The following is a 27,275-nucleotide window of genomic DNA, read 5'->3' as shown; positions in this document are numbered from 1 at the left end:
TTCTCCAGGCAAGAACACCATTTCCTTCTCCAATGCATGAAAGTGAAAAGTGAAAGTGAAGTCACTCAGTCATGTCTGACTCCTAGAGACCCCATGGACTGCAGTCCACCAGGCTCCTCCGTCCATGGGATTTTCCAGGCAAGAGTACTAGAGTGGGTCGCCAGTGCACTTCTCCCCAGCAAAGGCAAGGCTGGGACTGCCACATCCTGACCTCAGCTCCAGTTCTGTTCTTACCTTTTCCCTCGAAGGCCATTGAGGAGAGAAGGGCCATGGCAGGGCTGCTGTGGGGTGACGGCAGGGCCTGGCCTGAGAATGGACTCCTCCCTGGGCAGGGAGATTTTGTGAAAACACTGACTCTCGACATCATCCATCTTTCCATTCACCCATTCACCCATCTACCAACTCATTCATCCACGTATTCATCTATCCATCCATCTATTCATTTACCCCCAAATGTTTGCTGAGGGCCTCACTGCACTCAGGACTCTGTGGAAATACAGTGGGTCTCTCGAGGATTCAGGGCGTATAAGAGACGATAAAATAGCCTGCTGATCAGTGACATGATAGAAACAATATGAGCTCTGCAAGCACTACACCTGGTCCTCATGTCAGCTGTGTCTTTGGGTAAATTTTGACACCTCTCTGCCTCCAGTGCCAAACCTAGAACACAGGGGTTACCATGGTACCTACCTAATAGATTCTTTGTGAGGACTAAATGAAATAATCGATGTTTCCTAAAGAATGATAAGGCATACCATCAGGAGTAGAGAAAATTATTTTAGTTGGAGCAGGGGCAAACTTTGATCTAGTATACATATATCTTTCAGTAAAAAATAATATCAAATTCAATTTCACACAGATACTTAAGATAAACCTAACATTTAAGTCTACACAGATCATGAAAGGTATTTGTAATACATGTTACTGACAAAGGGACAAATGAGCTTGTATACAGAATATATAAAGAATTTCTACAAATCAATAAAAGATTACAAAACAGATGAAATGGCACAACCATTGGAAGGCCGATTTGACACTATCTCCTGCAACTGAATGTCACAGTGCATAACCCAGCAATTATACTCCTAAATATATCTTCAGCATACAAGTGTTTTAATAAGTATGTACAAAGATGTTAATACTACCATTATTTGCAATAGAAACTGGAAACAACACAAAAAATGTTCACAAACAGCAGAATAAATAAGTAAATAATAACAGCAGAATAAATACATAACGGTGCTATAATCATGCAATGGGATCCTACACAGTAAGGAAAATGAAAGATCCCCAGTTGTACGCAATCAGAGCCATGCTCTCAAACACCACATTGAATTAGAGGAATCAGACACACACAGGGCTTCCCCGGTGGTCCACTGGTTGAGAGTATGCTTGCCAATGCAGGGGACACAGGTTTGATCCCTGGTCCAGGAAGATTCCACATGCTTCGAGGCAACTAAGCCCGTGAGCCACAGCTACTGAGCCGTACGTCTAGAGCCCATGCTCTGCAACCAGGGAAGCTGCTGTGACGAGAAGCCCACGCACCGCAACCAGAGTGGCACCTGCTTGCTGCAATTAGAAAAAGCCCATAACAATGAAGACTTAGCACAGCCAAAAAATTAATTAATAAAAGAAATCAGACATACTCAAACACATGCACACTCTCTGATTCCATATGTGTAATGAGCAAACCAAACAAAAGAGTGAGAGGCAGGACAGAGGCACCTCTGGCGAAGCAGTCAGGGAGCATGAGGAGAGTGTCCAAGGCCCTTGCCCTGTTCTGCTTCTTGACATTTCGTGATGATGTCTTGATTTATGCTTTTTGTACTTTTCAATACATTATATTCATAATTTTTAAAAAACTTACATGGTCTTTGAATATCAAGTGAATACATGGGTGTATGACTCTAGCAAAATTGTGAAGCTAATGACGCCTAAAGGTGGGGACGTCCTGAGGTGACAAAACTCACTAACCTTCACAAGATACAGATCCTATTCTGTATGCTTCACATAAATCGTGTCACTTAGTTGTCACAGCAATCCCAGGAGGGAGACAATACTATTAGCCCCCATTTTACAGATGCAGGATAAGGCACAGGAAAGGTAAGCGACTTGCTTAAGGTCAGCCTACTAAGCTAGCCGCAAAGCTAAGCTTCAAAGCCAGGCCATCAAGCACCAAATGATGATGGTCGTGCTCTCAGCTGTCTCCCTGCACTGCCCTCATGCAAAGGACCCGCACAGCAACTAACACACCGTCATGCTCATTCTGTATTGACTCATATTATTGCAAACGACAGTCTTTCCTTTTGATTCCCTGCCGTCTACCCAGGGAACCTTCCCATCATCCATCATCCCTCTCCCAATTTATTCTGTGTTAAGTTCTGATACTCTCCCCCATTCCCCAAATTTTGTGTCCATATTTCAAGCAGCCTAGTGAAACACTGCCTATGCGGAGCCTAGGGGATATCAAAGGCATAACAAAGTAGCCTTCTGAAACATAAAAGCAAATAGCCAGGTGGGGGTATCCAGGATATAATATGTTCACCACAAGCACACAAAATGGGATTTAGCCTCACCTGATGATGGCTGGCTGGTGAGACCACCAAAAGTGGTCCAGTGTAAGGGCTGAGGTGTCCACATGGGCTCTTCCTCGGGACCCTGTAGGCATGTGGGCGCTGATGGTGGCCAATCACAGGGAAATTCTACTGTGAACAGCAGGCCTCTTTACCTCCTAGAAAGAAGTCAGAGATGGATGATGCAAATGCATGCAGAAAGAAGCAGGGGGTGGGGAAATGGCTCACAAATATTAGAAAAAGTAAGGAGATGCTCCCAGGGTCCCAGGGCTTGAGGATGTTGTCTGAAATAGACTCAAGATCCAGCTGTTCTCAGGAAGCATCGCCTTTTGAGAATGTGAGGTCATCCATCCAAGAGGAGACACCCCTCCCCTGAGCCCCCTCCAGAGCTGGAAAACCTGGTGGATTTGTTGTCTGAAGGCCACCATTCTGGCTCTGAATATCCACACAGTCCTTTTGGTGCTAAATTTATTTGTCATCACTGCAGCAGCCTGTTTAATTATAACTAATGGGTGCACTCATACTAAGTGACATGCCATTGGAAATCCCCCTCCTCCAACTAGAAATATCTATGAAGATGCCGGGCCAGGAAGCAATGACGCTTAGGGACAGCAAGCTCTTATGGTTGAGGCCCCACTCGGATGGAGAAATTTCACCCAAGAAATGTCCCCCCAGGACACCTGTGTGGACAGCCCCAGACCTTCAGGCAGTGGAGACGGGATGTCCTATTTGTGAGCTCCATTTCTGAAAGCTTGATGACAGGGGCAGAGTCTCCCCCTCTCCTGGCCTCCTGGAGAGATGTGATTTCTCATGCACATTATTAATGAGCTTCATCCTCAAGTTATTCTGGCTGCATGTGGAGTTTAGAGGACTTGGGAGCACAGCTTGGCAGGCAAGAGAGGCTTTAAAATGCAGTACTTCCCCAGCCTGTTTTTAAAATAACGCAATATCAAAGAGGAAATCAGAGTATGGTGGGGTGGCAGTAGCAAAAATGGGTTGAAAAGAGTAAAATGAGGAAAAAAACTAAAGAAGTTTTTAAAAGAAATATGTATATATATTTGTATACATATATATCAGCTCCCTTTCTGTTCTTCCCTGTTCCTCCCAGCCTTGAGGTCAGTCCTCTCTGGCCAGGAAAGCCCTCCCCTCTTCTCTGTCTGCTCATCCCCTGCAGGTCTTGCAGGGCTACCCAATCACCAAACATTCTCTGTTGATTTTCCCAGATCTCAGAGCACTTTTCCTCCTGGAAATTCCTTCCTAGTAGCCATTTGGCACTTCTTTCATTTAATCATTCATCAAAACAGGTATGGATGCCTTGCTGTGAAGTAATTGTGGCAGACGCGAATCCTAGGTCTTAGATAAGGCAGTTTTCCCTGTGGGTATCCTGTCTTGTTAGAGAGGCTGCGAACCTCAAAGTAGGAAGCATGGTGGGTTCATGACCACGGAGCCCAGCGCCTGGCACATGTTGGCCCCTCAGGGAATGCCTGCTGGATAGCCAGTTGAACTCAGCATGATGGAGAGTGGCTTTGCTTGCTGTTTTCCAGAGACCCCCGAGAGGATGCTGTCAATAGCATCTTGGCCCATCTTCCCAGATGGCAGCTGGGAGCAAGCACCCGGTCCCTCAAGAGGAAGGTTCTTGGATGTTAACTCAGCTTTGGCTTGTGGAAAGATAGAACCTCTGAAACCCCGACATCATCCCACCCCCTCAAGTCTCCTGTCCAAAGACTCTGCATGCAAAAAACAGAGACAGTCATAGTAATGGGAGGGGAGGGGAGGAGCTATGCATGCATGTGAGCTAAGTTGCTTCAGTTGTGTTCAACTCTGTGCAACCCTATGGACTGTAACCTGCTAGGCTCCTCTGTCCGTGGAATTCTCCAGGCAAGAATACTACAGTGGGTTGCCGTGCCCTCCTCCAGGGGATCTTCCCGACCCAGAGATCAAACCCTGATGTCTTATGTCTCCTGCATTGGAAGGGGCTTTCTTTACCACTAGTGCCACCCAGGAAGTCCCTGATGGCCAAAGAAAGAAGGTTGCTTTCAGAAAGGAATAGACACTTACCAGTGAAAAAGTAAGGACCACAAAGGCCCTGATGAATGGGGAGCAGCTATATGGGAAGACGGGAGGGAGGCAGAGGTAGAAACCTGGGCTCTGTCTTGTCCTCAGAAAGAAAACACATGGGAAGTAGAGCAATGGAAGAAAAATCAATTTCCTGACTTCTTTAGAAATGACATAATTACCCCAACTCAAATTCAGGGAAGAATTCTGAAACCCCAGTTCCCACTTGTTCCCCAAGGAGCCTGGTCTCACACAGTCATGGTCCACCCCAGTTCCCCTCCACATGCAAAAGCATTTTCAACTAAGCCCCATCTTGGGTTATAGACACAAGAAAAAGGAAATCCTGTCATTTTTAAAGGTTCACACCACCATGATTGTGATGCTTCACTTACTAAAAGATCTCACATTAGTAAATATAAAATCAATTTTCCAAGATGAGAATATTTTCCGGAAGTTTCCAGGATGCATCAGTTATTCTCCAAGCTGCAAGGAGAGGCAGGCTGAATCAGCAGTCGCTGAATTTAGGATGCTGACCCAGGCTCTCCAGGTGCTCTAACAACAGAGGCCTTGGCCTCTGCTGCTCTTGAGACAATCTGAGTTCCCGGCGTGTCTCCTGGCAGAAGAGCAAGTCAGGAGATCTCCTTGACCAGAGTCAAGGCAACACCATTGGCAATTTAATCACAAAGGAATGAAGTAAAATACAGATACAGCCTAAATGTCTCACCACCTCAAGGAACAGGCCAGGCTTTGAGATTCTGCATGATGAGAAACATTCTTTCCTATAAGCTCCCTGCTGTACCCAGATTTCCACAGTACTCACTTCCCCACCTCGGGAGGGAGGGGCCAGCTAGCCATGTTCCTATGGCAAGATGTGCAAAACAGCAGTTTTCCGGCACCAACTGGGAGACCTCAGGCCATGGTCCTCACTCCCTCCTCAATCACTGTATGGATCTGCGAGGGACGCTTCCCCCATTGGAAGACACCTTGTTCCCGACACCTTGTTCCCAACCCCAAGACGAAGTGACTTTCTCCAAGAGAAAACTTTGCCACACACATCACTGCATCAGGAAGTGCATCGAAATGCGAGTCACCCCAGGGTTCATCTGTCTTGAGTCAGGATCTCCTAACTACACTCAACAAAAAACTTCTCTACATTTCCCCCTGAGTTGGCTTAGGTCTAGATTCTTACATCCAGCAAAAAGTACCAATCTCCCTTTTTTTGATGAAAATCTTGATGTGTGCCCAGTACCACATTGTGTGATGGAGAGGCTTGCCATTCTCTCCTGTTCTTTCCCTACATGGAGAGATAGTACAATGGCTCAGATCTGCCAACTGGTCCTCTTTTTTTCCTGGAAAGATTCCAGTCAAGGTTAAATAACAAGTGATTATAAAGCAGCTTTCTCATTGAAATGAGAATTAATATTAATGCAATTATGCATTGATGGCTTCGGTGTTCTGTTGACACGGATCAACATTTAAACACTGTCACTTAACAAAAGTAAAACCATCCTACAAGGACTTCAACAGTAAAGTAAAGAGGCAGGAATGCACAAAGGACTCTACTGGGTACCATTTTTGCAGGACTTTTCTAAGAATTAGAGTAGAGGGGGAAAAAACCACAATTTTCCCACTTGAAAATGTTTGTTCCCATAAAAGGTAAAAGTTGATTTATTTTTATGAAATACTACCAATACGCTCTTAAAGTCAGTGCGTTCCTCAGCTGCCTCACCCCAAATCATCCCTTTATGGGGCTTTTAGGGCCTTCAAAATACAGCACTGTAGCTAATAAACAGGATGTTAGAGGAAGAAAGGATTCTTTCAGAACCATGGAAAACTGCTGTCCATTTCCTGAAACCCGGATGGTGTGATCTGAGGGTAACCAAACAGCATAAGCCCCTCTGCTCAGAAACGCCTCCCCCCCCCCCCCCCACCACTATCTGAGCCTCACATTTAGAATCTCTGCCAGTTCACCATGAAAACTAATGGGCCACTCAAACCACAGAACTCTAGAGTAGAAGGGACCTCCATGGCCATGCAGGTCAAAACACCCACGTAACGGTGGGGAAAATACAGGTCCAGAAACTCAGGCAGCATCATAAAACTGGTCATCAGTAGAACTTAGACCCAAGCCTCCACCCTCAGATGGCCAGCCTGGTGAAGTGGAAAAAGTGAAAGTGTTAGTTGCTCAGTCCCATCTGACTCTTGTGACCCCATGGACTGTAGCCCACCAGGCTCCATGGTTCACGGGATTCTCCAGGCGTGAATATTGGAGCGAGTTGCCATTCTCTTCTGCAGGGGATCTTCCTGACCCAGGGATCAAACCCTTATCTCCTGTGTCGGCAAGCAGATTCTTTGTCACTGAGCCAGGTATGTGGGTTTTATTTCATAATTTAGGTAACTCTAAACCTTGACTTCTTTAAAAGTGAAAAGGCACAATTCCTCTGAAAGAAACTTTTATAAATGCTAGCCTCTAAAAGGCACAACCTTGGTCAAAACCCAAGGCTAGGCCAAAAACCCTGAAAGTGAAAGTGAAAGTTGCTCAGTCATGTCCAACTCTTTGCCACCCCATGGACTTTGCAGTCCATGGAATTCTCCAGGCCAGAATACTGGAGTGGGTAGCCTTTCCCTTTTCCAGGGATCTTCCCAACCCAGGAATCGAACCCAGGTCTCCCACATTGCAGGTGGATTCTTTACCAGCTGACCCACAAGGGAAGCCCAAGAATACTGGAATAGGTAGGCTATGCCTTATCCGGTGGATCTTCCTGACCCAGGAATTGAACCGGGGTCTCCTGCATTGCAGGTGGATTCTTTACCAACTGAGCTATTAGGGAAGCCCTAACTAGATATGATGAGTAACTCCATTTTGGATGAAAGCCCTCAGAGAAGTTGCAAAAACTGCCAAAAAAGGAAAAAAACCAACCAATGAGTAAGCAGCAGAGTAGATGTCAAACCCAACCTGTTTAGTTCCAGAGCACAAGTTCCTGAGTAGTACACAGTACACACGGTAGTGAGTATTCCATCACCAGAAGTGCTCAAGCAGAAGTGGAGGGCCACCAGGGACAGACACTTTCTAAGGAACCCCTTCCCTTGAAGAAGAGTGAAGGTGAAGTGAACCTTAACCTTTTTTAAAGTGAAGGTGAATACCTTTTCTAAGGTTCCACCAGCCTTGAGCTGCCCTGATTACAATCCTATAGTTAACTGGTGGTTTGAGGATTCAAGAGAAATTTCAAAGAGGAATGAAGATAAGAATGTGAATCAGGATTAGTATAGTCAGAAAGGGAATTAGTGCTTTAAGGATGGGAGTGGAAGACTTCAGTAAACAGGGGAGATTAGGAGGAACAGCAAGGGAGGCGTTAACGAGATGCATGTTCTAGGGCTTTCCTAGTTAGAATCTGCCCAGGGCTCCAGCCTCACTGATTTTTATGCTGCGTGTGGGATCACCAAAGCCTCTCAGTTGAGCCTCCATCCTGTGTGCAGCTGATTAGACTGAAGCGAACCCTTGCATCTTTAAAAGTCTCACAGTATTAAAAATGGATATACAGCTGATATTCTGAGCTCTTCATTTACCATTATTTGCAGCCCAAAGTTAAACACATACACACGCATAATGCTTCCACCAAGCTATGAGTTAAATTCTGCTGGTGTCCAAGCGCCCACGTATCTTATATTATCCTTAATGTCAGCCACCTGCACCTGCAGTGGAAAGAGAGCTGGTCCTGGACCCCTCAGTTCCCAGGGCAGCTCCCAAAATTTATGCAGAGTCGGAATCACAGGCCTTTGAAGGATGGCTTTCTCTCTCTGCCAGAGTTCAGGCAGCAGACGCGGGCTTCTGATGCAGCCATCGCAGAACATAAAACTTGCTCATTTTCAAGCTAAGTTTTTATTTTCTCTGGTTTCAACAGGTTGCTGTGCAGAAGATCCACTCAGTAGGTGACATTTTCTCAGCTTGCTTTAGAAGAGGAAAGGCAGACTCTCAAAACCCTCAGAAAGGTTTTTCTAGGTCAGTGGGAGAGAAGAGTGGTCCAGAAGCCTGGGGCTGGCTCCCTGGAGGGGCTGGTAAGGGAGCCACTTAGAGACGGGAGAGGAGCATCTATCTTCAGGCTGTGAGGCATCAGTTAGGAAAGCTGGACCAGAAGAGTCTCCAAGCTCACGTGCAGTGAGGGTGCCCCAGAGCCAGGGGCTCAGCACCTCAAGAAAGAAGGCACATGCTTTATATCCACCCCTACAGAGAGGAGACCCTGCTTACTTCTCCCACCTTCTAGAAAATGCTCAACGCAGACTTTAGTACTATGAACCTTCATCAGTTTGTGAGACAGAGCTGTTCATTTCTGCCAAAGGAGAGAGGACTCTATGAGAGCAAAAATAAAGCCACAAGTAGAGTAACTTCAGTATCTTGCATCTTTATATAAGTGTTGTTGGTGATTGGTATTTTTAAATGCTCCCTGCACCTCTTATGTAGGTGCCAGCAAACACCCACTCCCTAATCATGACAGGCTCCTTCTGAGCATTGGATGGGGCTTTCCTTCTTTCAGGCATCCAGGCAGCTCAAAACTCTCCTTTGGTACTTCCCTGAAAAAGCTATTTTCATCCTAGGTTTCTGGTGTATTTTTCACCCCATCACCGCCACCTATCAAATGACATTTGATCATTAATTGCCTTTTAATGACTCCATCTTGACCACATCTCATATTGTAAGCTGACTCAAATCCTCTTTGGAAATAGCTGGTTATAAATAATAAGCACCATCACAAAGTATTTAAGATAAAATGGGCGGAAGGACTCAGACTTCAAGGAAAACACTTCCAGTGTTTTATAGCAAAAAGAGAATGTCTGGCTCAATGTCTCATTCCTCCGGCAGGAACACTGAGGTCAAGAAAGGGAATGAGACTTGCTCTAAGTCACACAGCTCATCAGCGGACAAATGGACTGAAACAGAGGCGCCTGATGATGACTCAGTGCTACCTCCCTCACAGTCACTGATCAGGACACATTTGGACATGTGGGGCTCTGGCCACACCCACTGTGTCCAGCAAGACTAAGCAAGAGGAGTTTCTTTTTCCCCCTTTATTCTCTTTGTTTTCCTGCAGCCCTTGGTTAGACTGCAATGGAGTCTACTTTTCTTCTGAGAGTTACTATCTAGGGAGGGGGTATAGCATCCTCAGAGTTAGTTGGAGTTGTGCAGCCTCGGACTTGCTGTGACCTCAACATTTTCCATGAAAACACGCAGGATGTAATTAAGCAAGAAGAGGATGCCCATATGCCCTGCGGCAACATGCGGAATACACTATTTGTCCCCAAAGTCCCAAATATCTTGATGTCAAGTTTCTTTCCTCCCACTCTGCAGCAACACTTTGGGCAAAGCACAGATTTCCCTTGAGAATTTGTTGTTCTGCTTGTTCTCGGCTTGAAGTGACAATTCCTTGAGTGAAAAGCCTGCAGCTGCCGTGGAAATAAGGAGACAGAGCGTGTGCACCTGCCGACAGGGAACAAGGGCAATGAACCTTCGATGAACCGTGGCATGTCCCCACCTGATACCCTGCAAGACTTGCCATCCCCACCCCCCCAAAGGGTCAAGTTCAAACACCTTGCCTGGTCCATAAGGGTTTCCCTGGTCTGCCACTGCCCAGCTCTCCAGCCTCAGCCCATCATGTTACTGCCTCCCCTTCATTCCACACCCCAGAAACACTCAGCTGGTTGTAGCAGCCCAAACACACAAGTCTGGACTTAACCCCAGAACTCTGCTCATGTAGCCCCTCCTCTGTTCCTCCATCCTGTGATTTCTCCCTGATCCCCACCCTGGGCCCCAAGGGGCCACTTCCTCTCTTACCCACGTGGCTTGATTTTTTTTTTTTTTTTTCTTCTTGCAGTAGAATATTATCCCAACTATTAGGACGATCCATTTCACCCTAGACCCTTCATGTTCCCCTCAAAGTTCAGGGGGTCCCAGAAACCATCCAAAAGGTTGACCCTTCCCTGTAGGTCGTGTACTCTAAGGTCATCTCTGGTTTCCAAAGTCATGTCCTTTGTGGACCACAAAGGGAAGCTATTTAAACCCTCCTTCAGCCTCAGGGGTGTGAGCCACTGGTCCTCTTTTTCTGCAACCACAGTGAGCAGTAAAACACTTTACTTCTCTGGTGCTTGGGAAATATCCCATAATCATCAGTGCATACATCTTTCTCCTCCATCCTAGGAACTTTGGAGCCTCTTAAGGCCCTGAGGGGTCAGCTGGTCACAGCAAAGCTAGAATGTGGATAAGAGGCAGAACTCAGGAGCCCCAAGAGTTCCTCCAAGAGTTAAGATGAACAAACATAAGTAGGAGGACATGACCTAGACATCTCCATGGACTGAGTCAAAATTCAAGAGTTACACTTGGCTCAGATGATCTTCACTTGAATCATCTGAGAAGTATTTATTTTAAAATGCTGTGGCATAACTCTTTATATAATTATAGAATCACTGCTGTTGATTGCTGCTAGGATTTACACAAGATCTTCAATCTGCCCACCTTTTTCAGATGGGGTGACCAAGGCCAAGAGGGGAAAATTAAGGAATTCAAGTTTCTTTGCTGGGGCCAAGCCCCTTGTCCTCCAGCCCTACCTAGAGTTGCCTCATCCAGGGACCTCATTCATAGGTCTGTCAATTGCACACAGGGAAGGAATCTCTGGCCCTGCCACATGCTCTGAGAGCAGCTTCACATCTCCCAACTGTGGCTGCTACAGTGTATGCAGTTATGAGCAAGTCTGCCTGACAACATCAACAGGAAGTCTCCCTCTCTCCCCGAGGGACTAAGTGACTGCACACAGGTGTCACATTGTCTGTAAGGCTCTTGTCCCCATTCTTTCTTTGTCTTTGAGCCCATCTCCTGAAGCCAGACAAGAAGAGAGGGTCCTAGGGATCCTTCTTCTACTGTTTCCTGGTGGACACTGTCTTACAAATAGAATCTCCTTTGGGATTAAAAGTCCATTGTGTGTACACTACCGTACATCAAACAGACAGCTAGTGGGAACCTGCAGTATAGCACAGGGAGCTCAGCTAGGTGCTGTGATGACCTAGAGGGTGGGATGGGGGTCCAAGAGGGAGGGGATATATGTATACATAGAGCTGATTCACTTCATTATAGAGCAGAAACCAACACAGCATTGTAAAGTAACTATACCCCTATTTAAAAAAAAAAATCCATCACATACAGCGATTTGGAAGTTTTCATAGTTCTACACAAGTTCCAGATTGCTTCCCTTCATGTGTAGTTATCTCCCAACCTTGGATTGCTGAGACTCACTATGACTTCCCAGGGACCCAGAACATTTTTCCAAGATTTTTTTAAGAGTAGTTTTAGGTTCAGAGCAAAATTGACAGGAAGGTACAGAGACTTCCCATGTCCCACCATCCCCATACATGCACAGACCCTCCATTACTAACATCCCCACCAGAGTGGTATATTTGTTACAGTCAATGAACCTACACGATATATCATCATCTAAAATTTAAGCCCCGGTATTTTGATCATCTGATGCGAACAGACTCATTGGAAAAGTCCCTGATGCTGGGAGAGACTGAGGGCAGGAGAAGAAGGCGTCAGAACGAGATGGCTTGATGGCATCACCAATGCAATGAACACAAACTTGGGCAAACTCCACGAGATGGTGAGGGACAGGGAGGTCTGGCATGCTTCAGTCCGTGGGGTTGCAAACAGTCAGACACGACTGGGCAACTGAACAACAACAACAAAATTCACATTAGGGTTCACTCATGGTGGTGTACATTCTGCAGACTTGAACACATGTGTAAGGACATGTGTCCACTATTACAGTATCACACAGAGTCTTCACTATCCTAAAAATCTTCTGGGCTCTGCCTATTCATCCCTTTCCCCACCCACTCCTGGCAACCACTGATCTTTTTACCCTCTTCATAGTTTTACCTTTCCCGGAATGTCATATAATTGGAATCATATAGCATGCAGTCTTTTTACACTGGCTTCTTTGACTTAGTAATATGTATTTTAGATTTTCCCATATCTTTTTGTGACTTGACAGCTCATTTATTTTTAGTGCTGAATAATATTCAATTATCTGAATGTCCCAGTTTATTTATCCACTCATCTACAGAAGGACATGGTGATTGCTTCCAAGTTTTTGGCAATTGTGAACAAAGCTGCTATAAACATTCGTGTGCAGGTTTCCGTAGGACAGAAGTTTTCAACTTCTTTGGGTAAAGGACAAGGAATGTAACTGCTAGATTCTATGATAAGAGTGTTTTAAAGTCTTCCAAAGAAGCCCTGCCGTTTTGCATTCCCATCAACACTGAATGAAAGCTACTGTTGCTCTGCATTCTCTACAGTATTTGGGATGGTCAGTGTTCTGGATTTTGGCCATTCTAATAGGTATGTAGTGGTATCTCGTTTTGATGCTGCTAGGATTTGTTGTTGGTTTATTTTCTTTTTTTGGTCTGGGAGGCATGCTGGATTCTAGTTTCCTGACCAGGGACTGAACCCGTGCCCTCTGCAGTGGAAGCTCGGAGTCTTAACCATTGGACCACCATGGAAGTCCCCTCATTGTTGTTTTAATTTGCATTTCCCTCATGGCCTATTATCTTCTTTGGTAAAGTGTCTGTTAAAGCCTTTGGCCCATTCTTAAATTGGGCTGGTAGTTTTCTTATTGCTGAATTGTAAGAGTTCTTTGTATATTTTGGGTGACAGTCATTTATCAGGTGTGTCTTTTGTGACCCAGAACTTTTAACTCTGTAATTCAGAGACAATTAAGACCCCTGTGATAGACTGGAGCTTTAGGATTCAGATTCCCAAAGAGATGGGTCTGAACAAAGCAGAACCCCAGAGAGGACTCTAGTAAGAGGAGTTTGATGGGTGGCTCTATTCCTATTGAGAAAAGGCAGTTCATTCTTAGGAGGCAACACCAGTGAGACTTTAGGAGTCAGACGTGTACAGTCCCCAGATGTCCACAGGGCACCCACTCTGTTCTAGGTACTAAATCTAACCATAGGCACAGGCATCACTGGAAGGAACAACAGCAATATCTAATATCTTTGAGTGCCAACCAGTGCTTTCTGTGATTATTTTATCTTCAAAATAATCTAATGAGGTAGTATGGTTGTGTGACTGAATAATACCTCAAATGTCCACAACATAAACCCTGGAATCTATGAATATGCTACCATTTATGGCAAAAGGGACTTGGCAGATGTGATAAAGTTAAAGATCTTGGAATGAGGAGATAATTCTGGATTATCTGGATGGGCCTAACATCATACAAGGATTATTAAAGGAGGGAGGCAGGAGGGTCAGAGTCAGAGGAGATGAGATGATAGAAACAGACGTCAGAGTGGTGCAGAAGATGGAAGATAATAAAGATGAGAGGGGATCATGAACCAAGGAATGCAGGTAACCCCAGCAGCCAGAGACAGCCAGGAAACAGACTCTCCTAAAGCCTCCAGAAGGAATGTGGCCCTGCCACAATAGATGTTAGCCTAGTGAGACCCATTTCAGACTCCTGATCTCCAGAACTCTAAGATGACACATGTGTGCAATGTTAAGCCACAAAGAATGTGGTAATTGCCACAGCGACAACATGAAACCAATACAACTATCATCACTCCCATTTTACAAATGAAAAAGACAAAGATACAGAGAGGTGAAATCACTTGTCCTAAATTATACATCTATTAAATAACAACTGGCAGATACAGGACTTGAACCCTGGCAGTTTGATTCTGGAGCCAGGATTCTTAGTACTAAACTATAATGTGAACTACTAATTGAATCCATGAGTTAACAAATAAATAATGAAGATACATCCTTGAGGTGATAGAGCTTAGAATTAAGTTAAAAGATGATGTAGAGACAAAAATAGAGAACCCAGAAGGCATCTAACACAGATAAAACATACCAAAATTTCCTTTGTAGAAGAGTTCCTATGAGACAAAACGATCAAGTTTTGCTGGTGGGAATGCAAAACAGTTCAACTGTTGGGGGAAAATAATTTACTGGTTCCTCAAAAAGCTAAACATAAAACCGTACAACCCAGGAGTTCTACTCCTACACTTACACCCAAAAGAAGATTAAAAAAAAATTTACTGAAACAAATATTTGAGCAGATGTGTTCATGGCAGCACTGTTAACAATAGTCAAAAGTGAGAAATAATCCAAATGCCCCAGTAGATAAATGAATTGCAGTATGTACATATAATGGAAGGTTATTCAACTATAAAAAAGGAATAAAGTACCAATACATGTAACATATATGAACTGAGAAAATATCATGCTAATTGAAAGATCATGGCATCCGATTCCATCACTTCATGGCAAATAGATGGGGAAACAATTGAAACAGTGACAGACTTTATTTTTTTTGGGTTCCAAAATCATTGCAGATGGTGACTGTAACCATGAAATTAAAAGATGATTGCTCCTTGGAAGAAAAGTTACAATCAACCTGCTAAGTCACTTCAGTCATGTCCGACTCTGTGCGACCCCATAGATACAGCCTGCCAGGCTCCACTGTCCCTGGGATTCTCCAGGCAAGAACACTGGAGTGGGTTGCCATTTCCTTTTCCAATGCATGAAAGTGAAAAGTGAAAGTGAGGTCGCTGAGTCGTGTCTGACTCTTCGAGACCCCATGGACTGCAGCCTACCAGGCTCCTCCATCCATGGGATTTGCCAAGCAAGAGTACTGGGGTGGGCTGCCATTGCCTTCTCCAATGATCAATCTAGACAGCATATTAAAAAGCAGAAACGTTACTTTGCCAACAAAGGTTGATCTAATCAAAGCTATGGTTTTTCCAGCAGTCATGTATGGATGTGACGTTGGACTATAAAGAAAGCTGAGCGCCAAAGAATTGATGCTTTTGAACTGTGGTGTTGGAGAAGACTCTTGAGAGTCCCCTGGACTGCAAGGAGATCCAACCAGTCAATCCTAAAGGAAATCAGTCCTGAATATTCATTGGAAGGACTGATGCTGAAGCTGAAGCTCCAATACTTTGGCCACCTAATGCAAAGAGCTGACTCATTAGGAAAAAAGCCCTGATGGTGGGAAAGATTGAAGGCAGGAGGAAAAGGGGGTGACAGAGGACAAGATGGTTGGATGGCATCACTGACTCAATGGACATGAATTTGAGTAAGCTCTGGAAGTTGGTGAAGAACAGGGAAGCCTGGCGTGCTGCAGTCCATGGGGTTGTAAAGAGTCCGACACGACTGAGCAATTGAAGGGAACTGAATTGAAAGAAGCCAGGCACATACATTGCATGACTCTACTGATATGAAATAGCCAGAATAGATAAGTCCATAGAGAGAGAAAGCAGATTGGTGGTTGCCAGACTGAGAGGGGCGAGTATGTGTGTTAAGTCACTTCAGTCGTGTCTGACTCATTATGACCCTAGGGACTGTAGCCTTCCGAGTTCCTCTGTCCATGGGATTCTCCAAGAATACTGAAGTGGGTTGCCATGCCCTCCTCCAGGGGCTCTTCCCAACCCAGGGATCGAACTCGTGTCTCTTAGGCTCCTGCATTGGCAGTGCTAACTGAGAAGCCACAGACTGAGAGGTAGTGGAAAATAACTGCTGAAAGAATACAGAGCTTCATCTGGGGGAGGGGTGATAGAAATGTTTTGAAACTAAATAGAGGTGGCACTTGCACGACGCTGTGAATCTATTAAATGCCAATAATGTTTAATTTTACATTAAATAAATTTTGCCCCAATAAAAAATAAAAGAACACAGCCAGAAAAAAAAAAAAAAAAAATCAAGGAAGGCTTTCTAGAAGATGCAGAATTTAATCCAGGCCTTGAGAGACGACTGGGATTAAGCAAACTAGGAGAAGATGGGATAGTAAATGGAGGGTGGGGGGTGGGGTTGGGAGTGTGGGGGTGGAGAACAATTTCCCATTAATTCCACACAGTAGACATTCTTGCAAATCTGCAAGTTCCTGCTCAGTCTTCCCCAGACTTAGCTCACTTAAAGCTTTCAAAGACTCCACCCAGCACATGGAGATTCTGCAGGAATTACCAAGGGCACTCCACACATTTGCCGACAGTTTTATACAAATTGTGTGAAAAAGAAGCCTTACTGGAGAGCAATGTGCTAATGTCAGATAGATAAACCAGGGTGAATTCCAAGTGATGTAGAAAGCCACAGAGCACCCTAGATTAGTCCAAAGGCTTGTGGCCAGGTCTGAGTGACTGTGCATCACGTGACCCACCCTTCAACCCCCAAACGCACCAGCAGCTCTATCAGGCAGCCCACCAGCCATGACCTACTTGGCCCTTCCCCACCATTACCTGCCCCCTCCCAGGATTCCTGCCAAGGGCACAGGTCAGGTGTCCCCAGAAATCTGCAGAATAAAAAGAAGCCCAGCTTTTCTCAGTCATCAGTCACACAGCCTAAGGGCAAAGAAAATGCCTATGGCCTTCCTGAAGGCAGAAGGCTGGATCCACCTTTCTTAGGAAGCAGAGCAGTTCAAGGACCCACACAAAGGAGGCTTGCTTTCACTGCCTTCTCTCTAGGGGAGGATTTGAGGAGCTGCTTTGAGGAACTCCAGGAAGAACCCACATCCACACCCTGTGTTCTAACTCTGAGCTCTTAGTCACTTCTGTGGGAGTTTCCCAATGCTGTCTTTGGTCACACCATGGTCCTGTGGTTTCTCCCCTCATGCCCAGCTGTTGGTTGCAGCAGGATGGGAGGCTGGTGAGGAGGAGAAATGAGATACATTCAGTTCCAAGTGCAAATGGCTTCAGCCTTAGAAAGAGAGAGGTGCGTCTAAATATTAAGTGTTATTGCCATGCAAGGAGGATGTGTGACTGATTGTTGCTGTTCAGTTGCTAAGTCGTTTCCTACTCTTTGTGATCCCATGTACTGCAGCACACCAGGCTTCCCTGTCCTTCACTATCTCCCAAAGTTTGCTCAAATTCATGTCCATTGAGTTGCTGATTCTATCTAACCACCTCATCCTCTGCTGCCCACTTTGCCTTTTGTCTTCAATCTTTCCCACCATCAGGGTCTTTTCTAATGAGTTAGCCATTTGCATCAGGTGGCCAAAGTATTGGAGCTTCAGCTTCAGCATCAGTCCTTCCTATGAATATTCAGGGTTGATTTCCTTTAGGATAAACTGGTTTGATCTTACAGTCCAAGGGACTCTCAAGAGTCTTCTCCAACACCATAATTCGAAAGCATCAATTCTTTGGCATTCAGCCTTCTTTATGGTCCAATGCTCACATATGTACATGAGTACTGGAAAAACCATAGCTTTGAATAGATGGCCCTTTGTTGGCAAAGTGTGACTGATAGCTTTGCCTGACACCTACTGAAGCTCAAGGCAAAGCCACTGTTTCTGCCTGAGACCCCAATTCCTCTCATCTCCAGGCAAACGCATCATCCTATTCAAGCCCAGATATCTCTCCTCTGAACTCCTTCAATTCTCCCTATGTGCACACTCGCTGGGTATGGTATGTCATAGACAGCCTCATTCGTCATCTTTTCATAGGTATCCCTTTCATCTAGTACCAGCCTGGCAGTTCACCCAGGGGTAGTCTTCCTCCTGAACTCACTGAATGTGTCCTGGTGCCTGTGCATATATATGCTGGCTGACCAAATGTCGTGCATTTATATTCCTGCTTCTCTGTCACCTATACTGCAGACCTTTACGATCTCAAGATTTATGCAGACAGTAGTAAAATTGTTAACATTTATCCCATGCCTATGGTGTGCTAAGCACAATGGTGTGTGCTTTATACACACTCTCTCTCCAAACCCTGTAACTACCTGCAAATATTCTATCCTCAGGGGACAGTTAAGGGCAACGCTATCTCAGCATCCTCAACTCTCTTTCTCCCTGAGCCACGCCAACTAGTGTCCACTCCTAGCTTCCTGCCAATCCACCAAAACTGCCTTTTCCGATGTTGCCTATGACCCCCATGTTGCCATACCTGATGGCTACTCTTTGGAGCTCATCTTGTGGACCCAAGCAGCATACATCCAGGCTGACCACTCCACCTGGAAACATTCTGCTCTTACTTTCTAGGCATCATGCTGCTCGTTTTCCTTCTATTTCCTGATACCTCTGACTACTCTGTCTCAGGCTCCACGTGGGTTAAGGGAAAAGTTCTGATGCCAGATTGCCAGGTTCCTCCCTAAACTCTTCCAATGACTAACTGTGACCTTGGACATCTCAGTCAACTTCACAGGGTTACGATGGAAATAAAGAAATAAATCCACGCAGCATGTTTAGAACAATGCCTAGCCCACTGTAAGCCCTCCATGAATGCTAGGGTTTGTAGGATCACTATGATAATCCATTATTACACTATCTCTAAATTTTGAAGTTCACAGAGCCATTCTGGGTCCCTGTCTCATCTCACTCTTGCCTAAGGCAGCCTCATTCATCTCTGTGATTTCTGATGACATCTGTATGCTGGCATCTCCAAATTCATATCTCCGACCCAGATCTCACTCAAGCTCCAGACTCATTTATCCAATCACGTACTTGACACATCCATTTGGACGTTGTGTTGTCAGCTCAATTGACATGTTGAAAATTGTACATTCCTCTTCCATTTGGCCTTCCTTTTATCATCATCATGCACCAATGATGACTTAAGTCAGAGGCCACAGGATCATCCCTGCCACTTCTCTTTCTCTCCCACATCCAGTTCATTGTTGCAAGCTTCCAATTTCACCTTCAAATATCTCAACTCCCTTGTTTCCGTTTCAATTGCCATCACCCTCCTCCAAAGTGCAAATCTCCGTTTTCTCTCTACCAACCCAATATTCCTTTGCTCACTTGCAACAGTGAGGACGTTGGTGGTGGTGGTGGTATCCTCGTAATGTTTTAATGTAAGTCAAATCATGAAGTTGATCTATGTTTAAAACTTTCCAGTTGGTTCCCATTGTCCATGAGAGAAAAGCAAATGCTTCAGTGTGACCCTCAAGGCCCTTTGATCTTGGCATCTTGCCATCCTCTTCTTGGCTGACTCCACTCCTGCTACTCTGGTGGTGCCTCCCTTCCCTTCCCATCTCAGAGCTTCAGCAGGCTGTTCCCGCTGCATTCAGCTCTCTTAACCCTTTCATGCTCTCGACTGCTTTGGCAGCCTGGGGAAGCCTCTGGGCCCCAGCTTGGGATGTTTGTTGATGTATAAAATAAAACACAAAGAAGTACCAAGGGAGCCAACTATATCAACATATATTGATATATTATTTTAAAAACTCATAAAATAATATTTTGAAATATAAAAACTCATTTGTGACATACCACTCTGGTGAGGGATTTTGATAGTGGGGGAAGCTGTGGGTATAAGGAGGAGGGGCAGAAGGTTTATGAAAAATCTAGCTTCTGCTCAGTTTTGCTGTCAACTTAAAGCTGTTTAAAAAAAAAAAAAAAACCTCTAAAAAATTCACTTGTGATGTAGCAGTAATACATGTTCTTCTTTATCAAGGCATTAACTAATAAGATCCAGCAATGGGTCTAGTAACTGCCATCATTTCAACATGATAAAACAGCTGCAATTTTCACTGGAGACAAAGTCACACACAGTTACCACTAACACTGCTGGGAAATAAGGCCAAATTCCCCTGCGGTTAAGAGCCTTATTCTTTGACTGAGTAACCCTTACTCATCTTTCAGCCCCAGAATTCCCTTCCTTGAACCCCATCAAACTGAGAACCCTCTTATGTCACCTTCTCTCTATACCCTATTTTTCATTTCAAAATTATAATTGTATCTTAAATTATAATTGCATATACATTTGCTTTCATGCTTACTACCCGTGTTGCTAGATTGATAGCCCTGTGAGGACTGTATGATGCCTCCTCTGGTCAGTGATGGAGACACAGGAGGGAATGAATCAATGAAGGAATGAATGAATGAGTTACTCCTAACTGGTAGACAGTGGAGCAAGGATATAATAACTCTGAAGGTTTTCTTCTTTTCTTGTGCCATATTAAAACATGTTAAGAGATGCTTTCTGATTCACACACATGTATCTTTTTTTATCATCTTCCACTGATCTCTCTGCTCAACAGAACAGTTTCCCGTGTCAGCCTTTAGAGAGGTTCTCTTTACCGAAAATATTTGTATTTCCAATGGTAGTTTTTGCGGAGAAGACCACCAAAAATGGGTTTGTGATTTTAAGTTATTTTTGTGAAAATGTAAATGATTTCAGATCTATTCAGTTACTGAGAAATAGAATTGTGGTGATGAGAATAATGAACATCTACTGACTGTTCTAGGCACTTTTCATATATCTCCTGTGTGTTCAGTCGTGTCTGACTCTTTGCAACCCCATGGACTGTAGCCCACCACGCGCCTCTATCCATGGGATTTTCCAGGCAACAATACTGGAGTGTGTTGCCATTTCCTACTCCAGGGCATCTTCCTGACCTAAGGACCGAACCCGTGTCTTCTATGTCTCTTGCATTGCCAGATTCTTTACCACTGAGCCACCTGAGAAGTCCTTTCGTGTATTAGCTCACTTAATCTTTACTGTATCCCTACTTCAAGTTTAGAGAAGGGAGACAAAGAGACATGATGAGCCCAAGCCAAAAACTACACCTTGTTCCCCCTCCACCACCACGTTTAAAATTTTTCTCTCCACCCTGAAAGCCTGAGGCTTCATAACAGATTCTTAATGCAAATAGAGTTTGGAAGGGGTGGTACCTTTACCTAATGATCTCAAGTAACACACTATCCAGGACTAGTCTATCATCAATCAAGTCAGCAAGTCTTTGACCTTGGGACTCAAAAAGCAATGACATGAGTTCAAAATTCAAGGCTCGAAACCCTGCCTGGAGGATAGAGGTCATCATATGAGGGATGCCCAGAGCAATAGATGTGTGAATGGAAGGGTAAGTGGGGGAAGGATGCGTAGGAAAACAGAATATGACACCCCAAAATAACCACTCTGACATAGGATTATTTTGAGCTGAAAGCGAGAAAAAGTGGACACAAGATGAGCCCTCTACCATACCTGTGTCTACCTGAAATTACATCCTAACATTCCCCTGGGAAGGTGTTCTCCCCAATCTACTTCCCATACCAGGAAAGGAAGAACAGTCTTACCACCAGTGATGTGATGGCACAAAAAACAGTCTACAAGTCTGCCCACATCTTACTAATCTGTCCTTAACTACCATCTTTTGATTTTCAGTCACTCAGTGGTATCTGACTCTTATTGACCCCATGGACTATAGCACACCAGGCTTCCCTATCCTTCACCATATCTGGAGCTTGCTCAAACTATGTCCATTGAGTCAGTGATGCCATCCAACCATTTTGTCCTCTGTCATCCCCTTTTTCTCCTGCCCTCAATCTTTCCCAGCATCAGGGTATTTTCCAGTGAGTCAGCTGTTCGCATCAGGTGGCCAAAGTATTGGAGCTTCAGCATCAGTCCTTCCAGTGAATATTCAGGGTTGATTTCCTTTAGGATTGACTGGTTTGATCTCCTTGCAGTTCAAGGGACTCTAGAGAGTCTTCTCCAACACCACAGTTCAAGCATCAATTCACTGGCACTCAGCCTTCTTTATGGTCCAACTCTCACATCCATACATGATGACTGGAAAAACCATAGCTTTGACTACATGGACCAGTGTCCCCATATATTTTCCTGCCTACAATTTGCTGACCCTCAAATCTCAAAATCCCCTTCCTTTGTCTTATCACTTCTCTTTAAATTTATCCTCTTTTCCCCGAATGGTTTTAAAGCCTTCGAGCCTAGCTTTTTCTTTGGGACTTTTCTTTCTATGAAGCCCTCCTATGCAACATAAAACTTTTAACATCAAATACATTTGCACAGCTTTTCTCCTGCTAATCTGCCTGTTGCCAGGTTTTTTGTTTGTTTGTTTTTGTTTTTTTTTTTCACAGATGTAGCCAGAAAATAGAAGAGGGTAGAGGAAAATTTTTCTCCTCTACAAGTGACAGATGAAAGTACCAAATTCCAGCTCAGAAGAGCCAGACCTTACAACCATTTTCTCACTGCGTTAGATTTTAAATTAGTATTTGAACCTACAGTGGCAAGATTTAGTTATAGGCAATGTCTAGACCAAGGTAAGGGTTGATGTGAAAATGAGAGTGTTAGTCGCTCAATCCTGTCTGACTCTTTTGACCCCATGGACGCTAGCCTGTTAGGCTCCCCTGTCCATGAAATTCTCCAGGCAAGAACACTGGAGTGGGTAGCCATGCCCTTCTCCAGGTGATCTTCTTGACCCAGGGACTGAACCTAGGTTTCCTGCATTGCAGGTGGATTCTTTACTGTCTGAGCCAGCAGGTAAGGGTTAGGATCAGTCTGTATGTTAGGAGGAGAACTTTGCTTCAAGTGAAGTTAGGTTCAGGCAGGGCAGAGCTTTGACCTAGACTTTAGTGTTAGATAATGTAGTAGAAGTTGTTGAGATCTGGTTTGGGGTCAGTGTTAACAGTTTATTGTCAGAGTCCAAATCTCCACTAGGAAAAGAGCTTGGAGTTAGTAGTTAGGTCTGAATTCTGATCTTCAAGCATATTATCCTTCAGGTTGCTGATAATGCCCAGAGAAAGGATGTGAAGCCAGCCCATGTTTTGGGTAGAGATATGAGACCAGTTTTTGCGTGTTGGCAAGTGCAGATGACAGTCTGGAACTGCATCTGGTGTAGACACTTCCACAATCTAGAAAGCGTATGTTAGACATTACCACTGCCCACAGCAGCTTTGCCCCAGGTCCCTGGTGTTGCTGTCCCCGTGAACAAGAATCCTAGGGTTCCATACCTCTCCCCACCGAGAGCCACTGCCAAACTAGCCCTCCGACCCTGTCTTACTCACACTTCCTACCCTCAAAACAGCAGCCCACATTCCTCAGGGAAAGTGTGGGATGCCTGAAGCCCCACAGCACAGCCTCAGTCCCAAACAGCCCTGATCATCCCTCATTCAAGCCTCTTCTCTCAGGCCGCTGAACTTGGAGCTGAACAAGTCAACCTGAAGGAAATGTGGGGGACAGTAAACAGCACTGAGTCCCCAACAAAAGCAACGAGCACATCAGATTCATGGAAAATTCTCAAGACAGAGCTAGCCTCACCCAAGTATAACAACTGTCTCCAATCCAACGGTTATGGGTGGGCTTCATCCAGTGGAGAGACCATGGGAGCTTTATAAGTAGAACCAAACTGTGGAGTTTGATTCTGATCAACCAGCTGCTAATAACCACCAGGGATTCGTTTCAGTCATCAGTGTAATAACAACAAGGACACACGGCCCCCATTAGGAAAGGACACGAAAAACAGCTACGATATGCAACACAGCTATGATACACAATACAGCAAAGAGCACAGGGAAACTCAGATCCTTTCAGGAGACCTCAAGCTTGCAGAGGCTCTTTTCACTCCTTCCTGGGACACTAGGATCAGACTTGCACACCAATACCCACACTCTTTACAAAGCTATCCTGGGAACCATTTGAAAAAGCAATCAGAAAAGAAATCACCTTTTTCCACTGGGAAAACATTATAATTGGAGGTATGTTCCTCCCTCGAAGCCAGTACAAGATAAGAAGGAGGGTGAGCGGACCTGGGTTCTAACCTCGAAAATGCCACTCACTGGGCCACATTGTGAGACTGGCTCCTTGAGGACTTGGGCTGGCATCTGTAAAATGGGAGTTGCTCTGTGACCTCACCTCCTGGGGTACGGTGGCTACATTGGAAAGGAACAACACTCACTGAAAAAGCCAGAGAGCTCAAGCAAACACATCTGTTACCTTCCGAGACTGCACGTGTGAAATGCTCAAAGAGCAATGACCTGGGGAAATAGCAGAGTGCAAACAAATCTGCAGCATGCCCTGGTCCTGCAGGAACAGCTCTGGGGGGTGGGCCTCCTCCGAGGGGGGCTCCTTCCACTAATTGAGCCCCCGGTCACCAAGTGCTCTCACCACGCGGACTGCATGTGTCCTTCCCTAATTTGGGGCCATTTCTCCTTGTTGTTCCTACACTGATGACTGAAATTAATCCCTGGCATTTCCCAACAGCTAAATCATCATAATCAAACTCTGCAGCTGCCAGATCCGCTGACTCAAACCCCCTATGTATTCATATGATATTTGCCGGGTAATTACAGAATAGAGGTAATTATATTCATGACTCCATTACTTTCATAATTTCAGAGACCCAGAAATCACTAAAAAAAAATATTCTCATAGGACCCAGAAAAGAAATTCCTTCAATAACTACCCCAATCCAGCACTTATCCTGTTTGTCTCCTCACAGAATTCCTTCTATAAAACCTTTCCACTCAACCACAATACCTCCTGAGCTCCTCAACAAAGAGAGGAACCAGGGAGATCACTGCAGACCAGGACAGGCTGGCCCAGGCTTGGTTAAACCAAAAAGACTTAAGAGTTGACAAGACCAACGTGCATTAGCTCTAGTAATGTTAGCTATTACACTAGTTAAATTCTCAAGAGTTCTCACAGGTTAACACAATGAAAATGTACTTCCTGTTCATGACACAGTCCAATTCCAGTGCTTCTTGTCAAGCACCTCAGTGACCCAGGCTCCATCTATATTGTGGCTCTGCCCACTCTAAGTCCTTCAAAGGTTTCTCCAAGTAGCTGACAAGTGGGGAGAGACTTTTGGATTTCCTTGGTCCAGACATGACACGCAGTAACTCCGCTGACATTCCTATTGGCAACAGCTCATCACATCACTATCAAACACAAGGATGGTGAGTGTCGCCCTCGCAGCTCTTCCCAGTAACAGCTCTGTGCCATATCCTTGGTGATCAGTTGACCACTTCTGCCAGTGATGATCTTAACAGGGCACAGGTGAGAGAGGCCAAGGTACTTGTGAAATGATGGACCTCTGCACACTGCCATGAGATGCAAATTAAAATCATGAAACAAATACCCTAAAGAGATAGCAAAGAAAATTCACTGTCTTCTCTTGTTAATGTAACTTCTGAAAATGATCCTTTGGCGATTGTTTCCAAATGGGACCCTGCAGTCCTTTCTGGGCAGGGGATTTAGTGTCCCCTCTCCCTAGTGGTTCAGATGATAAAGAATCCACCTGCAGTGCAGGAGATGCAGGTTCGAGCCTTGGGTCGAAAGATCCCTGGAGAAGGAAATGGCAACTGCTCCAGTATTCTTGCCTGGAGGATTCCATGGACAGAATTCTCTGGCAGGCCATAGTCCATGCGATCACAAAGAATGGGACAGAACTGAGCAATATTCACTTTCACTTTCTCATGTCTCACTTCCCACCCTGCCTATCTTGTGTACTGTCACAGATGGCTTGATGGTGCAGCACCTCAACCAAGGATTCTGGAAACTGCTCTAGGAGCAGGCAGGATGACCCATGGAGCCTAATGAAACTGGAGAAGGAGGCAGGTTGTGAAGGCGAAACTCAGGAGTCAGGATGCAGTCTTGTCTCAAAGAGGCACCCCAAGGCTGTCCCTGAGAACATGTGGCCCAAGTTTGATGGCAGCACAAGAGACCCAGGAGCAGAGCAGGCTGACTAGGCCCTGGGCCCTGGAAAGCCACAGGAGGGGCCCTGCAGCTGCTCACAGACTCCGAAGAGATTCCCCCAGGACTGAGCCCGTGTGGGCAGGAGCAGTGAACTTGCCTGTGAGCAGCTTGGGGTGGGGCCAGGGGGTGCTGAAATGAAGTCAGGACTGGCAACGAGGCCAAACAAAAGAGAAGTTCATGGAAAGAGTCCATGAGAATCCTATCACTCATGTCAGAACAGCCTGTGAGACCTGAGTCTGTTGCCCAACAGATGGGTGGTCCCCCGCCCTCTGCGCAAGCACACGGGACACTCACAGGAATTCTTTCTCCTGTTTGAAGCTCCGACCTAATGACTACCCTGTATTTCCCATCCTGAATTTTCCACTTCAGCAGTTTTCTTTTTGTTTGTTCCAGAAAAACGATAGAATTAAGTTTACTGGGCTTTTTACACTTGAAAACCTCTACTACAAAATATAGCTTTTCCCCAGAATTGCTCTTGTGACTGGTCAGAGAAACCCATCGACTGGGGCACCCAGGCAGCTTTCCAACCTGACAGCATCAAGCCCCGGCTCCAAGAGTCAAGGGTGAGCCCCTCTCCTCCACACAGTCCTTCTCTGCGGGCAACAAAAACTAGAGCAAGAATAAGAATCTTCCAAATAATAAGCCATCCTCCAAGGCCGTGAGTTGCCCTCAACAACTTTCTCACCTGGGATTTCCAAAACACTAGTGGGAAACATATTGTGTGGGGTATGTATCACAATTTTTTTTTAAGATGTCACATGTAGAAGCATATATTAATCAGCAATCACAAAGAATTAGGTGAGTTTCTTTGTGTTTTTTTAATCCTCCCCAAGTAGAAGGAGATGGACTGTCCACCACCCTCTTTTCTCTGGAGTTCCACCCTGTGTGGACCACCTGTTTCTGCACTTACGTTATGTGTCTTCATCCCGAACTCAAGTGTCCTACGACCGCAGCCATTTGGAGCACAGCTGAGAAGAGAAAGGCGTTAAAAGGGCAGCTAAGCGCCCAGGTGAGAGGCTCCACTATGCATGCAGACACACGTGGGAGCCCTTCAGCCTCCTTGTCACACCTACGTTTTAGTAGCTCCGTGAGTTTTGTTTGTAGCCCGTGGCACACAAGGCAGCTAAACAGGACGGGAACAGTAATTACCACAAAGGAGGTGGGAGTACTGGG

General features: G+C 45.1%; 1 long non-coding RNA gene across 1 annotated transcript in view; it reads right to left on the bottom strand.

Annotated features, from left to right (window-relative positions):
* LOC109566348 (uncharacterized) overlaps window positions 1-27,275 on the bottom strand; it is a 134,841-nt gene that overhangs the window by 29,423 nt on the left and 78,143 nt on the right. Inside the window, exon 4 of the long non-coding RNA XR_011569367.1 lies at window positions 2,577-2,731. This is a non-coding gene — a long non-coding RNA (uncharacterized lncRNA). The remainder of the gene's footprint in view (window positions 1-2,576; window positions 2,732-27,275) is intronic.

The sequence above is a fragment of the Bos indicus genome, chromosome 11 (assembly GCF_029378745.1).
Source record: "Bos indicus isolate NIAB-ARS_2022 breed Sahiwal x Tharparkar chromosome 11, NIAB-ARS_B.indTharparkar_mat_pri_1.0, whole genome shotgun sequence".
Taxonomy (NCBI): Eukaryota; Metazoa; Chordata; class Mammalia; order Artiodactyla; family Bovidae; genus Bos; species Bos indicus.
The sequence above is the reverse complement of the archived record's forward strand: the minus strand, read 5'-3'. Positions and strand labels throughout refer to the sequence as shown.